Below are 17,244 nucleotides of genomic sequence, written 5' to 3'. Positions count from 1 at the left end.
TATGTGTGTTGTTTATTTGGTAATGGTTTTGTCAGAATGTCTGCGATTTGTTCAGAAGTCTTGCAATGTACGGCTCTGATGAAGCCTACGTTCGATAACTGTCTGACGTGCTTGTGCTTGATGTCGATGTGTCTGGATCTTTGGCCTACTGCGTCCGCGTTGGAAATGTCTATGGCCGCTTTATTGTCCTCGTGAATTGTTATTGGATAAGCTGTTTCGGTCCATATGTTGGAAAGTAGATCATCAACCATACTAAATTGTTAGCCGCTTTTGACAGACAGATGTACTCTGCTTCCGCTGTGGATGTGGCAACCAAATTCTGTTTTCCGATGTACCAATGTACTGGGCAATTATTGATGAGAAATATATAACCAGAGGTACTTTTTCTGCTCTTAGTGTCACCTGCCCAGTCAGCGTCCGCATAGCAGGTCAATATGGGTTCTTTGGAACTTGTCGGTTCTAGACATAGGTATGCGTCTATGCTATATTTCAGATACCGTTTTACACCTTCCCAGTGGTATATTTTGGGTTCACTGACATGCCTGGATAACAGGTTTACTGCTAAGCTGATATCTGGCCTTGTCCAATTGGCAATATATAGGAGGGATCCAATGACGGATCTGTACAGAGTGTTGTCCTTAAATGACTCCCTTTCTTCGTGCATATGTTTCAGGAAGTCTGTTTGCATGGGTGTTTCACATGGTTTAGCATCCTTCATGTTACACCTGTGTATAAGTTCTAATATTTTTTCTTTTTGTGATACCTTGAACCCATTGTCTGTTTTCTCGATTTGTACCCCTAGATATTTGTTGACTCTCCCTAGGGTCTTGAGTGTGAAATGTTCTCCCAGTTTCTCGGCAAATTCATCACATTTCCGTTTGTGTTGTCCTAAGTATAGAATGTCGTCTACGTAAATGAGTGCGTACTTGACTGATGTGCCCTCCCTCTTGACGAAGAGGCAGAGGTCCGCTGAGGTGGTGGTGAAACCCATGTCCCTGAGCGTTTTGGCTAGACACTCATACCATCTTTTTCCTGACTGCTTTAACCCATACAGGCTTTTGTTCAGTAACCAAGTGTCTCCCTTTTTCGTGTCCTTCCCTGGGGGTGCCCTGACATAGATTTCTTTGTCTAGCTTTGCATGGAGGTAGGCAGTCTGAATGTCGAATTGATAGATTTCTAGGCCTAGGATGGATGCTATTACTAGGGCGCTTTTGACACTTTCTGCCCTAACTGTTGGTGAATAGGTATCCGTGTAGTCGTCTGGATACCTCTGTGCAAACCCCTGGGCCACGAGCCTAGCCTTATAGAGAGTCTTGTTGTCTTCGAGTTCCTTAATTTTGAAAACCCATTTTGTACCTATGAGTGTTTTGTCGGCTGGGACCTTAGAGGGGGTGTACACATTTAGTTCCCTTAGGCTAGCCATCTCCTTCTCCATAGCCTGTTCCCACCTATTTCTCTCTTCCTGTGGCAGACTGATTACTTCCTTGTATGAGTTGGGGGTCATTTTATTTGGGTGTATGGACATAACATAATCCTCAAATCTCTTTGGCATTCTATTTCTGTTGTGTCTTATGGGCCTGTTTGGTCGTGCGTCAGTGTCGTGCATGTATTTGGCTTCTTTTTCTGTGACTGCATCTACCTTAATGATGGGGTGATCTTCTTTCCACCCTTTGGTGACTATCTCTTGGTGTCTAGGTTTGTGCCTTTCTTGTGTTTCTGTTTCTAATGTGGTATGTTTGCCCTTATCCCTTATGTAGTCTGTGTCTTCCTGTCTGATGAGTTGTATCATCATACAACTCAACTCAATCATGAGTTGAGATGTATCTTTGACCAGTTGGTGTTCTCGTGGAGCACTGCGGTCCTGGATATGATGAACCTATTGTCCCTGTCGATGAATCTGTACCCTTTTGTGCCGGACTCATACCCCATGAACCTCAATCTCTTTGAGACCTTGTCTCCCTTTCACCTCAGCTGTCTGGGGATATGTACATCCGCCGTGACCCCAAATATGTGCAAGTGTGTTATTTTTGGCTTTCGGTCGTACATCATCTCGTAAGGTGTTTTCTCTACTACGCTAGACCAGAGCCTATTCAGTGTGTAATTTGAATAGGTGAGTGCTTCTGCCCAGAATGATTGTCCCAACCCTGCATCCTCTAGAGCGCATCTCACCATTGTTTGTAGGACTCCGTTCCTTTTTTCTACGACTCCGTTCTGGAACGCGGAAAAAGGAGAAGTCCTGTAATGTATTATCCCGTGCATCTTTAACCAGTTCGAGAAGTCCCTTGACAGGAACTCAGACCCCCTATCTGTCATTATCTGTCTTATTTTTGTATTGTGTTGTGTCTCCACCCGCTTGTAAAATTCCTTAAATTTTTGAAATACCTCGCTCTTATGGTTAATGGTATACACAAAGCCATAGCGGCTGAAGTCATCCACTATTGTCAGGAAGTATCTCTTTTTGTATTTTATAGAGGGCTTCATGGGGCCCACAATGTCCATGTGTACCAGGTGGAAGATGGAGTTGGTGGTGCGGGTGGCCTTCCTAGGTCTAGATTTGGTCTTTAGTTTAGAGGATTTACATACGGAGCACTCTAAGTAGTTTTTACAGCCTTTTATTTTCAAACCATTGGTACATTCTGTCATTTTTTGGATGACTGGGAAGCTGGCATGACCCAACTTTCTATGTAGCAAGTGGGCACAGTCATCGTGAATGGGCTTACCAATTAGCAACTTCCCTCTGTGTGTTGTGTTGCGGTTGTGTCTATCTTCAGTGGCGTCATCTTCCTTGTTCCCCTCTATCTCGACTTGGGCATCGGCCTTGTTCTCTGTGCTTTCTAGTTGAGCAATTATACGGGTCTGGCTATTCCCTTTAGGATGGAGGTATGTTAGCCCTCCATCAATGACTATGTTGCCGATGCTTTTCCTGCCCTTGGTCATGTAGGCCTTTCCTTCCTTGAAGGTGGTCTCTATACCCATGTCTTTGCTGAGTTTAAGCATTGCTAAAATATTGTGGGGTATTTCGGGTATGAGCAATACCCCCTCTATCTTGTCTATCCCGCTTATGAATGTATTTCCTTTCCCTGTCACTAGGACTTTGTTCTGATTGGCTACCTTAATGTGGTAGTTCTCCTCTGTAAATGAAGTCAGTATCTTTCTGTCATGAGTTGTGTGGTTGCTGGCTTCCGAATCAATGAGCCACGCTTCTCCCTCTCTCATTTGTGGGCGTGTGTGTGTGTTTTCCCCGATCCCATACATGGATCCTGGTTGGCTCTCCCTGGAGCTGTCTCTATTTCCCCTTCTGTCCCTTGGGTTGGGGGAGTCTCTGTGTCTATATCTGTTCTCCGGTGGGGATCTATCGGGGGGCCCTGGCTTCCGGCCTTCCCTTTCCTTGCGGTAGGTGTAATCCCTTCCCCTCGAATTTTTGGGACAATCCCTCTTATAGTGGTTCTTAGAACCACAGGTGAAACATTCTAGGTGGTCTTGGTTCCTGGTTTGGAACTCAACCCTCTTTGTTGGTTTGCTGTCCCTGCGGCTGATGGAGCGGTCCCTCCTTAAACTGTCTTCTGCTATTATTCTGTTTGTCGGTGACTCAAGTGTGAGGTGGTCTAGGCTTATGCTATCCAGCTGCATTATGAAGTTATCCCAGCTAGAGTCCAGGGAGTTAATGACAATGCTTTTCATACTTTCCTCTGATATATCCTCCCCCCTTTGTATCAACTCAGCCCTTGTAGCATTCAAGTTTAATATGTGTTCACCCATGGGAGTTCCTGCCTTGGTGTCTAGCTGAGTGGAATTCCCTGGATATCTTGGATGTGGTGGCAGCGCTTTTACTGTAGAACAAGTTAAATATTTTCTGCTGTATTTCAGATACAGTTAGGTAATGGCTAAGACTGGGATATATGCTTGATGAAATACTTGCTATGACTATATAATAAGCCCTGTGGTGCAAGCAGTCTATTTCTAAAGTCCAAGGTTTCATGGGGGGGTCATCAATTAAAAATAACATGTTCTCGGCTTCCGGTCTGGCTTCCGCTGCCGCCAGACGGTCCTTTGAGACCGCCAGCCCCGATGCCTGTAAAGAGCCGCCTTTACACCTGAAAGACGGCTCGAAAAACTGCATTTCCTGACGGAAATGTGAGTTAGAGCAGGCGAGGGCAGGTAGAGCCCTCTGCGAAGTCTCCAGAGTTTTTTTTTAACTCTTGGGGACGAGCAGGTAGTGGCTCCCTATTCCCGCTCGCCGTTGCTCCGGGCTTCGGGAGGACTCTGCCTTTTTTGCAGAGCAAGGCGCTGGAACCGGATCGAACAACGAATCTAACAGATGGATTATTTAAAAAAAAAAAGATGAGACTTGGACTTGGGACCTAAACTGCAAGTATCCTTAAAGAATTTATATGCATTTTAGAGTGAAAGAGAAAAAAAAATTAAAATGGTGACCGCTGAGGCTTGGGAAGTAGAAGAAAGCCGAAAGTGAGAGTCCTTCCGTAACAGCTACAAAGTAGCGGAATATATAGTGCTGGCTACAATTTGGAAGAAAAATAGTTATTTTAAGTTCCTTTCTTCTTGGAGATTTGTACTTGATCTTGTTTGGGGAAAAGTTTTTCTCTTATTAAAAAAATAAAAAGAGTTTGCTGTCAGGATGGCGTTAAAACTTATAAATCCTGATAGACAAGCAGTGGGGGGGGGGGGTGCTCCCCCACTTACAATTGTCTGAACAAGCTTTGAGCCTACAGACTCTGCAGAATGGTTTTAACTTAAAAGAATTTCTTCAGGAGGAAATGGCAAAATATTATGAGATAGTGAACCAGAAATTTGAAAAATTAAGGCAGGAAATTAAAGAAATGATACAACTAAAGTATGATAATCTGCAACGAAAGATTGTAACAGTGACTAATGGTTTTTCAGAAGTTGTTATAAAGTTGGACACAAATATTAAATTACTAGAGTCTAAAATGGAGGAAGTTGAAGATAAGATTTATAATTTGGATAATAAAATACAAAGAATTGAAAATGATTTAACAAACATTCAAGACAATAGTTTAGAAGTAAAGTCTAAAAAGGAAGCTGGTCACGTGATTTATAATGCAGAAGATATAAAGCAAGGAATTGAAAGAGAAGTTGTAATGATGCAATACAGGCTTACAGAATTTGCGATCAGAATGAGAGGTTTACAGGAAAATAACTGTGATGATTTAAGAAAAACATCTGCTCAAGTTCTGGCTGGGATCTTAAAGGTTCATCCTGAGGAGGTATCGTGTAAAATTGACAAGGCCTATAGAGTAAATTCTTGGATTGCAAAGCAAAGGCAATTGCCTAGAGATGTGGTGATATACTTTACAGATAAAGAAATAAGAAATGATATTGTGCAAAAATCCTTCAATTCTACTCCACAACTGTATGGGAGAAAAATTTGGATATTTAAAGAATTGCCGCCTAAGATGTTAAGAGATAGAAAGAAATTTGGACTTTTGGTGACTGAGCTAAGAAAACAAAATATTTTATTCAGGTGGGATGCTCCAGTGGGTATAATATTGAGATATCAAGGAGAAAGATATCAATTAAATACTGTTGAAAAAGCGGAAGAATTTTACTACAAGGTCCTTAAAAAGCAAAATCAACAAGAGATAGAAACTCAAGAAAAACAGAAGGAGATGGAAGTAATGAAGAAACAACAAATTACAGAGGTCTCCACAGATGAGCCACTTCTGGATTCTCTCTCAGAGGTCTCAGCTGGACTATTTAATATAAGAGAGGCGGTTCCGGATTCTAATGTAATGACTTATCAAGACACAAACCAGCATCGAAATCTATCAGTTGATATACAATTTATAGAACCAGAAAGATTTAAGCCACAAAAGCAAAACCAACAAGATCAAGTTATAGATCAGTATGAAAATCAAATAGTTGATACACAATCTACAGAAAGGAATTCAGGACGGAGATCTAACCCACAAAAAGTCAAGAAAAGAAGAAGCAGGTCTCACAAAAACAAAAACTTTTAAACTAAACAACAGTGTAATGCCAGTTATTTAAGAGATGATTGAATATATGAAAAGATAATGGGCAAAGTATTGGTTTATTTTATCCTGAGGAGAGTGACAGACCTCTGCAGTGCTGAACTTTTGGGATGTGAAAAGGGCCTTAAATTGAATGGATTGAAAATATCTTTTTTTGTTTTTTGGATTTCTTGATAAATATATTACGTTTATGCTGAGTTATATGGCAAGAGAGTTATTGGATTGGGGCACGCAGAAGATCTGGTTGTTACCCTATTATGGTGGTTGGAATTAATAATCTGGACAAAAGACACCTCTATAGACATTATATGGAATATAAATATAAAGTCACTTGGGTGGTTGTTTTTTTTTTTTTTAATATGAAGATATTTGTTACTGATGGGGGCAGATGGTAATTGAAGATACCGAAAATATTGTTGGAATTTGGATGTGATGTTACCCTAACATGGGTGATGGAGTTTATTATCCAGCTGAAAGACGTTACAGAAGATATTATATGGATTACAAGTTTAAAGTCTTTATAGGATTTTATTTACATAAGGTAATTTTTTTTTCTAGTGGAGTGGGCAGAAGAATAAAGATATTAAGAACAATTAACTATGGTAGTCTTGTAGGAAAGTGGGTGGAGACAGATTAGGTTACTGATTGTTTAGCTTAAAGAAAAGGGATATTATGTTTAGATGTGAATGTATGTAAAAGATTTGAGTTAAGAGATATAACGATGGGGGGGAAGGAAATGGGTAGCTGAATTGAATAAATGTTAAATTAGGATTTATTATATAGTTTTATAGTGGAAGGTTGCTTTGAAATGTTATATTAATATATATAAAAGATTTGACTTAAGAGATATATGTATGGGGGGTAGTAAAAGGGTAGTTTATGAGCAGTAATAGTTAAATTGGGAGGTATAATAATATTATTATGTTAAATTAAGAGTTATTAGATAATGTTATAATAGAATGTCACTTTGAAATGTATAGTATAGTATAGTATAGTATAGTATAGTATAGTATAGTATAGTATAGTATAGTATAGTATAGTATAGTATAGTATAGTATAGTATAGTATAGTATAGTATAGTATAGTATAGCATAGCATAGCATAAGGGGGATATGATAATTTTATTAAAAAGAAAGGGTCAGCATAGGGGGATGTGGCGCTCCCATGTGACCCCCCTCCTGCGCGAGCTGCACTGGCTCCCGGTGGTCTTCCGGGTGCGCTTCAAGGTTTTGATTACCACCTTTAGAGCGCTTCATGGCTTAGGACCAGGGTATCTACAAGACCGCCTTCTGCCACCAGTAGCCTCTCACTGACCAGTACACTCCCATAGAGACGGGCTCCTCGACTGGTGGCCCCCAGGGGGAGAGCCTTCTCTGTGAGGGCACCTACCATCTGGAACGAGCTCCCCCGGAGATACGGAGGATCCCGAATCTGTGCGCTTTCCGCCGTGCCATTAAAACATTTCTATTCCAGCAGGCCAGCCTGGCCTAACCTCTCTTTTAAATTGTTTTTAAATTTTTTTAAATTTTTAAATTTTAAATTTGTCTTATGAATTTGGGGTGTTTTAAATTCGTTTTCCGGGCCAATTATTTAATTGTATTTTAATGGTTTTTAACATTTGTACTATATGTATTTTATTTGGCTGTTCACCGCCCTGAGTCCTTCGGGAGTAGTGCGGTATACAAATTCAATAAACAACAACAATAACAACAACAACAACAACAACAATATATTATTATTAATTTATTATATTATATTATATTATATTATATTATATTATATTATATTATATTATATTATATTATATTATATTATATTATATTATATTATATTATATTATTATATTATTAATTATTATTATTATTATATTATTATTATTAATAATAATAATATTAATAATATTATAATAATTAATAATATAATTATATTATTATATTATTATTATTATTAATAATAATAATAATATTAATATTAATAATATTAATATTAATAATATTAAGGTCAGCTAAAGAACAAGCAGGTCAAAAGCAGCCTGGAAGCAAGATACGATCTGAGGAATAAGGAGATTGCAGTAGTAATTGAAGAGCTGAAGCAGACGGTTGTTGCCATCGCTGAAAAGATTAAAAGGTATGAAAACCGAGTAACTCAGTTCAAGGAAAACTCACAGTTCAGAGCAAATCAGCACCAGTTTTATAAGAGCTTAGAAAATGGAGATGGAGTAACAACAAATGAAAAGCTTGATAAAGAGAAAGCTCTGAAATTCTGGAAGAATTTGTGGGAAAACAACAAGAAGCACAACAGAAATGCAAAATGGATCAAACAGATTGAGGAATCTATTAAAGTGCATAAAATGGAAGACGTGAAAATAACAAAAGCAATGGTGCAAAGACAGTCAAGAAAAGTGAAGAACTGGAGTGCACCTGGACCGGATGAGCTGCATGGCTTCTGGTTAAAGGCACTTACAAGTCTGCACAAAAGATTGGCAACCCAGATGAACCAGATCCTAAAAACATCTGAAAATGATGAATGGATGACAACTGGAAGGACATTTTTGATCCAAAAAGATAAAGAAAAAGGAAAGGACCCTGGAAACTATAGGCCAATCACCTGTTTGCCAACAACATACAAGCTTCTTACTGGTATCATTGCAAACCAAATCTATGGATACCTGGAAAGAAATAACTTGCTTCCTGTAGAACAGAAAGGATGCTGCAAAAACTCAAGAGGAACAAAGGATCAATTGCTGATTGACAAGCTAATCCTAAAGAACTCAAAGAAAAGACGAAGCAACCTGTTCATGGCTTGGATAGACTATAACAAAGCGTTTGATTCAGTTCCCCATAGCTGGATCAAGAAATGCCTGGAAATCTTAGGCATCAGCAGCAACATACAAAAATTCATGGAATCTTTAATGAACCTCTGGAAAACGAAACTTATGCCTAATGAAGAACTGGGTGAAGTTGAAATTAAACGAGGCATTTTCCAGGGTGATTCCCTTTCACTCCTACGTTTTATACTCTCAATGCTACCACTGACAATCATTTTGAAGAAGATGAACTGTGGATACGAACTTGCAAAGAAAGGACTGAAAATCTTGCACTTGATGTACATGGATGATTTGAAGCTGTTTGGTAAAACAAAAGCTGAACTGAATTTATTAATTGAAAACACAAAAGAATTCAGCCAAGACATCAGTATGCAGTTTGGAATTGACAAATGTGCAACAATAGCAACCAGAACAGGCAAGATCATAGAAGAGGATGGAATAGAACTAGAGAATGAAGAAATGATAAAGGCAGTAAAATCAGAAGAAGGCTACAAGTACTTGGGAATTTTAGAAGCCTCTGACTTAATGCATAATAAAGTCAAGGAATCAACTTCAGCCAGGTACATTCGGCGAATTCATAAGATATTAATGTCCAAATTGAGTGGAGGAAACATCATAAAAGCCATAAATACCTGGGCTATACCTGTGATTAGATACTCTGCAGGAATAATTGACTGGACCCAGATGGAGTTAGACAATTTGGACAGAAACACAAGGAAGCTTATGAATCATGCCTTGCACCCTAAAAGTGATGTTGACCGATTATATTTACGAAGAGCAGAGGGTGGTCGAGGACTCCTACAAGTAAAGCAGACTGTGGAAGAAGAAAAACGCAGCTTGAATGATTACATCCAGAAAAGTGAAGAACCAATGATTAAGGAAGTAAATAAAGGAAGCTTTTAAAGACAACTAAAACAAAAGCAGAATATAAGAAAGAAGTAATTGAGCAGCAAGCTGAAAATTGGAAAAGCAAAGCTCTGCATGGCCAATACTTGAAAAGTATTGAAGGCAAAGCTGACCAGAAACTAACTTGGAACTGGTTAAGATCAGGAGTACTGAAAAAAGAAACAGAAAGCTTTATTTTGGCAGCTCAAGAACAAGCCCTAGCCACAAACTGCATGAAGGCAAAAATTCAACATGTTACCACCAACAGCAAATGCCGACTCTGCAATGAGAAAGATGAGACAGTTGACCACCTGATCAGTGGGTGCAGCAAAATTTCACAAACTGACTACCTACAACGCCATGTTGCTAAGATCATTCACTGGAAATTGTACCAGAAGTTTGGATTTGAGTACAGCAAAAACCACTGGGAACATCAGGTTGAGAAAGTTTTAGAGAATGAGAAACTCAAGATCTTGTGGGACTTTAGGATTCAGACTGAAAGGCACTTGGTCCACAACATACCTGACATAACAATAGTTGAAAAGAAAAAAGTATGGTTCATTGACATTGCAATTCCTGGTGATGCACGGATTGAAGATAAGCAGCAAGAAAAAATCACAAAGTACCGGGACTTGCAAATTGAAGTTGAGCGACTGTGGAAAAAGAAATCGTGTGTTGTCCCAATTGTAATTGGAGCCCTTGGAGCAATACCCAAAGGGCTACCCCGCTATTTAGAAATTCTAAATTTGCCAGGCTTGAACATTTTGACTCTACAAAAAACACCTTACTCAGAACAGTTTACATCCTCCGACGATACCTTAACAGTTCCTAGGTCCTTGGTTAGGACTCGAGCTGCTGAGCTATTAACCAGCCTCAAAGGCTGTGAATCTCACTAAAGATTAAATAATAATAATAATAATAATAATAATAATAATAATAATAATAATAATACTATATTTTAATATAGAAATATTATGTGTGTGTGTGTGTTATTTGAAAGCTATTTTAAGTTGCTACTATAGCATGACCACATCTATCTTACTGTAAGTAGGATTTCTGAGCTCATGTCTTGTGGATAGAATCAGAAGAGGAATTGTGCTCCCTTGTGCTCCCAAACACTTCAGAAAGAGAAGACTTTTATGAGATCATAGGTGAGAGATTCATTTCTCCATATTTTTTTCAAAAAAAGTTATTTCCACCTAGTATAACACTGTTGTTTTTACCTTATGTATGGTGGTGTTTGCTCATCCTTAATGGCAAATTCATTGACCACCTCACTGTAACCATTTTTTTCCTTACTTACGCTTTCTGTGCTTTTGGGAGTGGCTTGTCTGGCCAATTGTAGTTTCCGCTGCAGAATATGGCAGGATGGTGTAGTGATAGGACTTAGTGAACCTTCACTCGGCAACAAATCCTTTTCCCCTGGTTTTTCTGGTCAGGAATGGGAAGGAGTCCAAATTTTGCCCTGGCTTGAAAGCTGAGTAGAAATTATGACTCTTATTGCACTAGCTACAATGTGAGCAAATGACATGAAAAATATACGAGATCCGCTTTTCTCTTCCATCTTTCTTCTCTCTCTACTAACCTGATATGTGGCATATAACTCAGGGTAAAACACACTTGGAGAAGGAATTAAAAGCAGAAGCAGGGAAAAGGATAAACTCCCCACCTCTATCCTTTGCTCTCTACTTTAATATGAATCTTGCCTTTGCCTCAGTTTGCAAATATTTGGCAAAGAAGTTATTGGTTAACATAAAGAATATTTTTACACAGGAGAAAAATAGATAAGGTAGTGATACAGGATTATTTTTTTTATACACCATCATTAAATTCCAAAGTGTAGATTCCAGTCTGTTTTGAACTGCAACCATTTGGGGACATTTACTGTGTATTTATAAATTCCCTTTATATGCTTCAATCAGAGCAGCATGCCTTCCTTAGGGCAATGGGTACCTTTCTCATACAGCTATTTAATATATGCTTGTCTTGGGGGTGCTGGAATAGTTGCTAGGTTTCTCAAGGTGATATGTGAAATAAAACTGAAAGGAGGAGCAAAATTGACTTCATTCCCTTAAAGCAGTGGTTCTCAACCTTCCTAATGCCACGACCCTTTAATACAGTTCCTCATGTTTGGTGACCCCCAACCAGGGGTGGGTTCTACATTTTTTTACTATCAGTTCTGTGGGCATGGCTTATTTTGTGGGCGTGGCTTGGAGGTCATGTGACTGGATGGGCGTGCCTAGCTGGTCATATGACCGGGTGGCCATGGCTATGTATATAGGGACTACTCAGAGGGCTGAAAAAAGTCATTTCTGACAGATCCTCACACTTTTGACTGGTCCTCACACTTATGACCATCCTCACATTTATGCCCGTGCAGCATTCTTAACAACCATGTCAGTCATTTCACAACTGCTTCTCTTCACCATGGTGATAAGATAGGGCAAAAAACGTAAAATGTGAGGACAGTCGTAAATTCGAGGACTGGTCAAAAGTGCGAGGACCAGTCAAAAATAACTTTTTCAGTCCTCTGAGTAGTCCATGTGCACAAAAGGACTACCCAGAGGGCTGAAAAAAGTGATTTATGACAGGTCTTAGCACTTTTGACCAGTCTTCGCACTTATGACTGGTCATCATGCCCATTGTAGCATTCTTAACAACCGTGTCATTCATTTCACAACTGCTTCTCTTTCCCATGGTGACAAGATAGGGCAAAAACGTAAAATGTGAGAACAGTCGTAAGTTCGAGGAGTGGTCAAAAGTGCGAGAACCAGTCAAAAATAACTTTTTCAGCCCTCTGAGTGGTCCATATGCATAAAAGGATACAGTAATAGAGAGGGATGAAGGAAGGGAGGGAAGGGAAATTAGAGTAGGAGTGAGGGTAAGAGAGGGAGGAAGAGAGGAGGAGAAGGAGAAAGGAAGAGGAAGTAGGAAGGAGAAGAAGAGGGGGAGGAGAAAGTAAGAAGGAAAAAAAAGAGAGAGGTGGTAGGTTTGAGGAGAAAGATTGCTGTACAATAAAAAAGATGAAAGGGAAGAAAACCAACCCCAAACAAATATAAAGATATTAAGATAAAGAATGAATTGTTAAACTTTAAAGAATAAAAGAGAACAAATATGAATAAATAGCAATAATTAGAAACACACATACAAACATACAATGTATTTTCTTTGAACAGAGTATTTGGCCGGTTCACAAATTTAACCAGTGTTTAGTCATTTCAATTAAATTTACAATTTCTATATTTCCTTTTTGCCATATTTATTCCTCATCTATTTTTTTAAAAAACCAATATTACCCTTCATCCTCATCTCTAATCTTAATCAAATTCAATTTTTCCCTTCTATTCTATATTATACCCCTTTCTATTGTCATCTATTTTTATATCCATCCTCACATTGGTTAATTATGTAATTATGTAATACAGTTGTTTAATACAAATTCAACATTTTAATATAAATCAATTAGTTATATAACTCTTTTTTGTATATCAATCAATATGAACATGAATATTCCAATTATTTCCATGCAATCCAATTTCTTACAAATCAATTAATTATATTTACCAATAATAATAAACCAAATAATTTCCCCCATACATTCCTCCAAACCACAACTTAACCATTTCTGCTTTCAACACAATATACAATTAATAGTATCTCAATTATTACAATTCCCTAGTTAAGTAGAGCTTTTTTTCTTTTGTGTTTTAAAATCTTGAACCTCCTCTTTTGCCCTAAATTTCCCATCGTTTGCAGTTTTGCATCTACCTTTTTTGGTGAGGAAAAAGAAAAAGAAATATCTCTGCCTCATTTTGTCATGTTGCAACAGAGACCCTGCTTTACTTTCAGTTTTGTTTTTCAGCATAACTAGGGGAAAAAAATCTGCTCCTCTCTTTGCAGCTAGCAACAGAGCCCTCCGCAAAACAGCTGAGAGCAAATCAGCTGAGAGTCAGAGGCTGATCAAATCTACTTATGGTAATTAACCTATGCTGAAGCTGAAAGGGGCTGTTTTTTTCTATTTTTTCAGGTACCGGTCTTCTCATTTGTTTTCTTTTAACACTGATCAGATGTAGGGCGGCCCTTTGAAGCCCCACGGCAAGAATTTAAACAGTTTTTTTCCTCTAGCCATCAGCTGGGACTCAGGAGGCAGCAATAGATTGGGAGTGGGCGGAGTAAGCGAACGGCCGGCGATCCAACAGAGCAGAGAGTGAGGGTGAGTGAAGGCGTGGGGGGGGGCGAGAGAGGGCTTTGGCGACCCCTGTGAAATGGCCGTTCGACCCCCAAAGGGGTCGCGACCCCCAGGTTGAGAACCGCTGCCTTAAAGCTTTTCTATCATTGTTTATTCATTAATTGCAGCACAGTATGTGTTTTCATAATGAAAGAAACTTATTGTAGAAAATTAAGAAAATGTTTCTTTGGACACTTAAAGGACTTCATGTTATTTTGCTAATCTTCCTACCAGGTGTTTTTCTCTCTTCAAGGAAATTGTGCAATCCCAAATGAATATGATCAGGACATTCTTGAAAGGGATGGTCCAGACAATGTGCAGGAAGAGATTTTATCCAGACAAACCTATTTACCATGATACAAAAAAGATACTGAGACCCCAGAAAGGGTGTGGAAAAGAGCAACAAAGATGTTTAGGAGTCTGGAGACTAACCATATGATGAACAGTTGAGGGAGCTAGGTATGTCTAGCTTATCGAAGAGAAGAATTAGTGGTGCTCAAGCAACTTCCAGTGTTTGAGTGACTATCATAGAGAAGAGGGGATTGACTTATTCCCCAAAGCACCAGGAGGCAGGGCAAGAAGTAATGGGTGAAAGCTTGTTAAAGAAAAATCCAACCTAGAAGTAAGGAGAAATTTTCTGATAGTGAGAAAAATTAATTAATAGAATAGCTTGCATCCCAGAGTTGTGGGTGTTTCATCACTGAGGTTTTCAAAAATAGAGTGGACAACCATTTGATTGGGATGGTATAATGTCTCCTGTCTTGAGCAGATTGGACTAGAAGACTTCCAAAGTCCTTTCCAGCCCCATGTTCCATGTTCTAAGCCCTTGAGAAGCACATTGGGCAAGGCTGTTTCTTTGATCAATCACAGGTTGAAACAACTGATCCATCAGGAATCTTTGAGATTCTCCTTGATCTCATCTCCACAACTGGAACTCCTTTGGGGTGAAAATGAAAATGTCATAAGTGATAAGCAGTAACTAATGGCTTTGCAGAGGTGGCTTTTCTTTTATAGCACTTCCTGTAGAACCATGTGGTTCTACAAAGCATTTCATGTAAAAAGAAAGAAAAAGCCAAGAGCCATAATCATGTCATTCCTCTTATCTGTAAGCACAATTTATAAATAGTTGTACTTCTATCCATAAACAACTGAGGGAACTTTTCCTGGAATAGTTGATTACAAATCTAAGCAACTGTTTTCCAGTGTGCTGCTCTGATAATCCATGCATGGGTTAATCTCTCATCTATTTGCTCGAGACTGAGTGTAATTTTTTTTCATTTCCTTGTCCACGCCTTCTGTACTCTGTTGTCTTCAGTCTTTTTCACTCAGCCTAACTGTCGAGACCCAAGTAGCTTTCTCTGGCAAATAGGTTGTCAGATTTCTCTGCTTGGATTATCAATTCTTGGACTTTTGTTTCTTTATCTGTGAGCTATGCATCTGGACTCTGGTAGGAGAGTTGACACCATCTCCTTTTTGCTGCCGGGGGTGTGTCCGGTGTCCCTGGGGCTCCAGGCCACCTTCCACTGCCCTGGACTTCTTCTCTGGTAGCGTTCCGGAATTGTGTCCCTTTTAGGGCACCTCCGATGTTTGGATTGCCGTCGGTGGGTGAGCTGGTTCACCCAGCTGGGTCAGCCGGCAGAACTGCCACCACCATTGCAGCTCCGAATTTATTGGGCAGCTCGGAGTCACTGCCTGGGGATCCAGAACAAACTCCGACAACCAGGTATAGCTTCACGGCATTCAGAGGGCTCAGAATTGCCTTTGCGCCAATTTTAAACTGACAGTAGTCCATGGTGGCGCAGAGAAGTGGTTTGCTGCTTCTGCCTGCCATTTTGAATTGTGGATTCGGCCGTGGCAGCGCTTTGAGAGACCCAGCTGTCTCGCGCCTTCAATTATTGACAGTTTGCCTGGCTTTCAGCTTAGTTTCTGGCCATCAGAGTAGTGTTTTTTTGGCGAAGCGGCGCTTAGGGGGTCGGATTTGACTCCTGCGCTTTTTTCCCTGGTATTCCTGAGGCCTGGAGAAGTGCTGGTGAGAGTGAGGCCTTTAATCACCATTTCCAGCCATTTCGAAGCAGCAACGTCAGAGGACAGGTTTGCCTTTGCTACGCCAGGGCCTTTACTCTGCTGAACTCTAAGCCCAGTCTCTTTCATAGAGCTGGCAGTGTGAGAATGGTGTTCTTGGGAGCTGCCTTTGCCACCTTTCCCTGTGGGAGTGATAGTCTTTCTGGGCCTGTTGGGACTGCAATTCCCTAATGGTCTTTCATGTTTGACTTCTCAGCAGCCTTGCTACGTTGGTATCTATTATGTATGACTCTGCTCTGTCTTCTGATATGGAGCAAGCTGCCAACTCTCCCAAAGCCCATAGATCAAAACACGCTGGTTCTAAAAGGGCTAAAAAAATCCACCAGGAATAAGTCAGTCAAGGCCAGGCCCTCATCATCAGGGTCTTCTAAGTGACCTGCAGTGGTTGACAAGGATGCTAACAGGCATCACAAAGCCTTCGAGAAGCAATTTGATAAGGCACAACACACTGCTCAGGTTGCAGAACATCAGCATACTTTTACCACTGAAGTCATCTCGGCTGATCAGACTGTTATTGTACCCCTACAACATGTTGTGGCTGCTGGGGTCCAAAGTTGGGCTCCGCCTGAGGCTGGTATTTCTTCTCAGTCATTGAAGTTGATTGATGTTACAAATACAGACTCTTTTGTGGGCCAGAGTGTAGCGCCAGTAGAGCTACATAGACAAATAGTGGCTGGATACCAGGCTCCAGAAGTTACAGTCATCCCGACCTCAGCAGGGCTTCATGTGGAGTGTGTGTGTTGTCCTGACCAGCCATTGGATATTCAAGCCTTGATCTCAGACACCCTGTCCAGGATGCTGGCGGCTGGGTTTCAACAGAGCAGTCAGGTGCCATTAGTGGTGCCCAACCCATGGCCACAGTTTCCAGCGCATCTGGCTGGCAGATCCGTTTCTCCCTTGCAATAAGACTCCTCACACAGTGATGATTCTTCGCTGGGAGATGATTATCCAGAGGATTTGGAATTCTCTGAAGATAAAGGGTTGCGGCTAGATAGGCCAGCGTTTATGGGACTTTTCCATCCCTCTGTATTCAAGTCCTTATTCAATCAGGCTAAAGTGGCAACAAATCTTGGTATTGTTGAAGACCCTCCTGACCAACCTCAGGGTTCAGCTGCTCCCCATGACAACAATCATGTTTATGATATCAAAGCAGGAACAGGAATTCATTCCTTGTCCTAAGCTTTTTTCTGAGGTCATTCAAAGGCCAT

This window comes from Pituophis catenifer, unplaced genomic scaffold, assembly GCF_029215685.1.
Source record: "Pituophis catenifer annectens isolate HBS135680 unplaced genomic scaffold, rPitCat1.0.hap2 SCAF_2, whole genome shotgun sequence".
Taxonomy (NCBI): domain Eukaryota; kingdom Metazoa; phylum Chordata; class Lepidosauria; order Squamata; family Colubridae; genus Pituophis; species Pituophis catenifer.
This window is presented reverse-complemented; position numbering follows the sequence as displayed.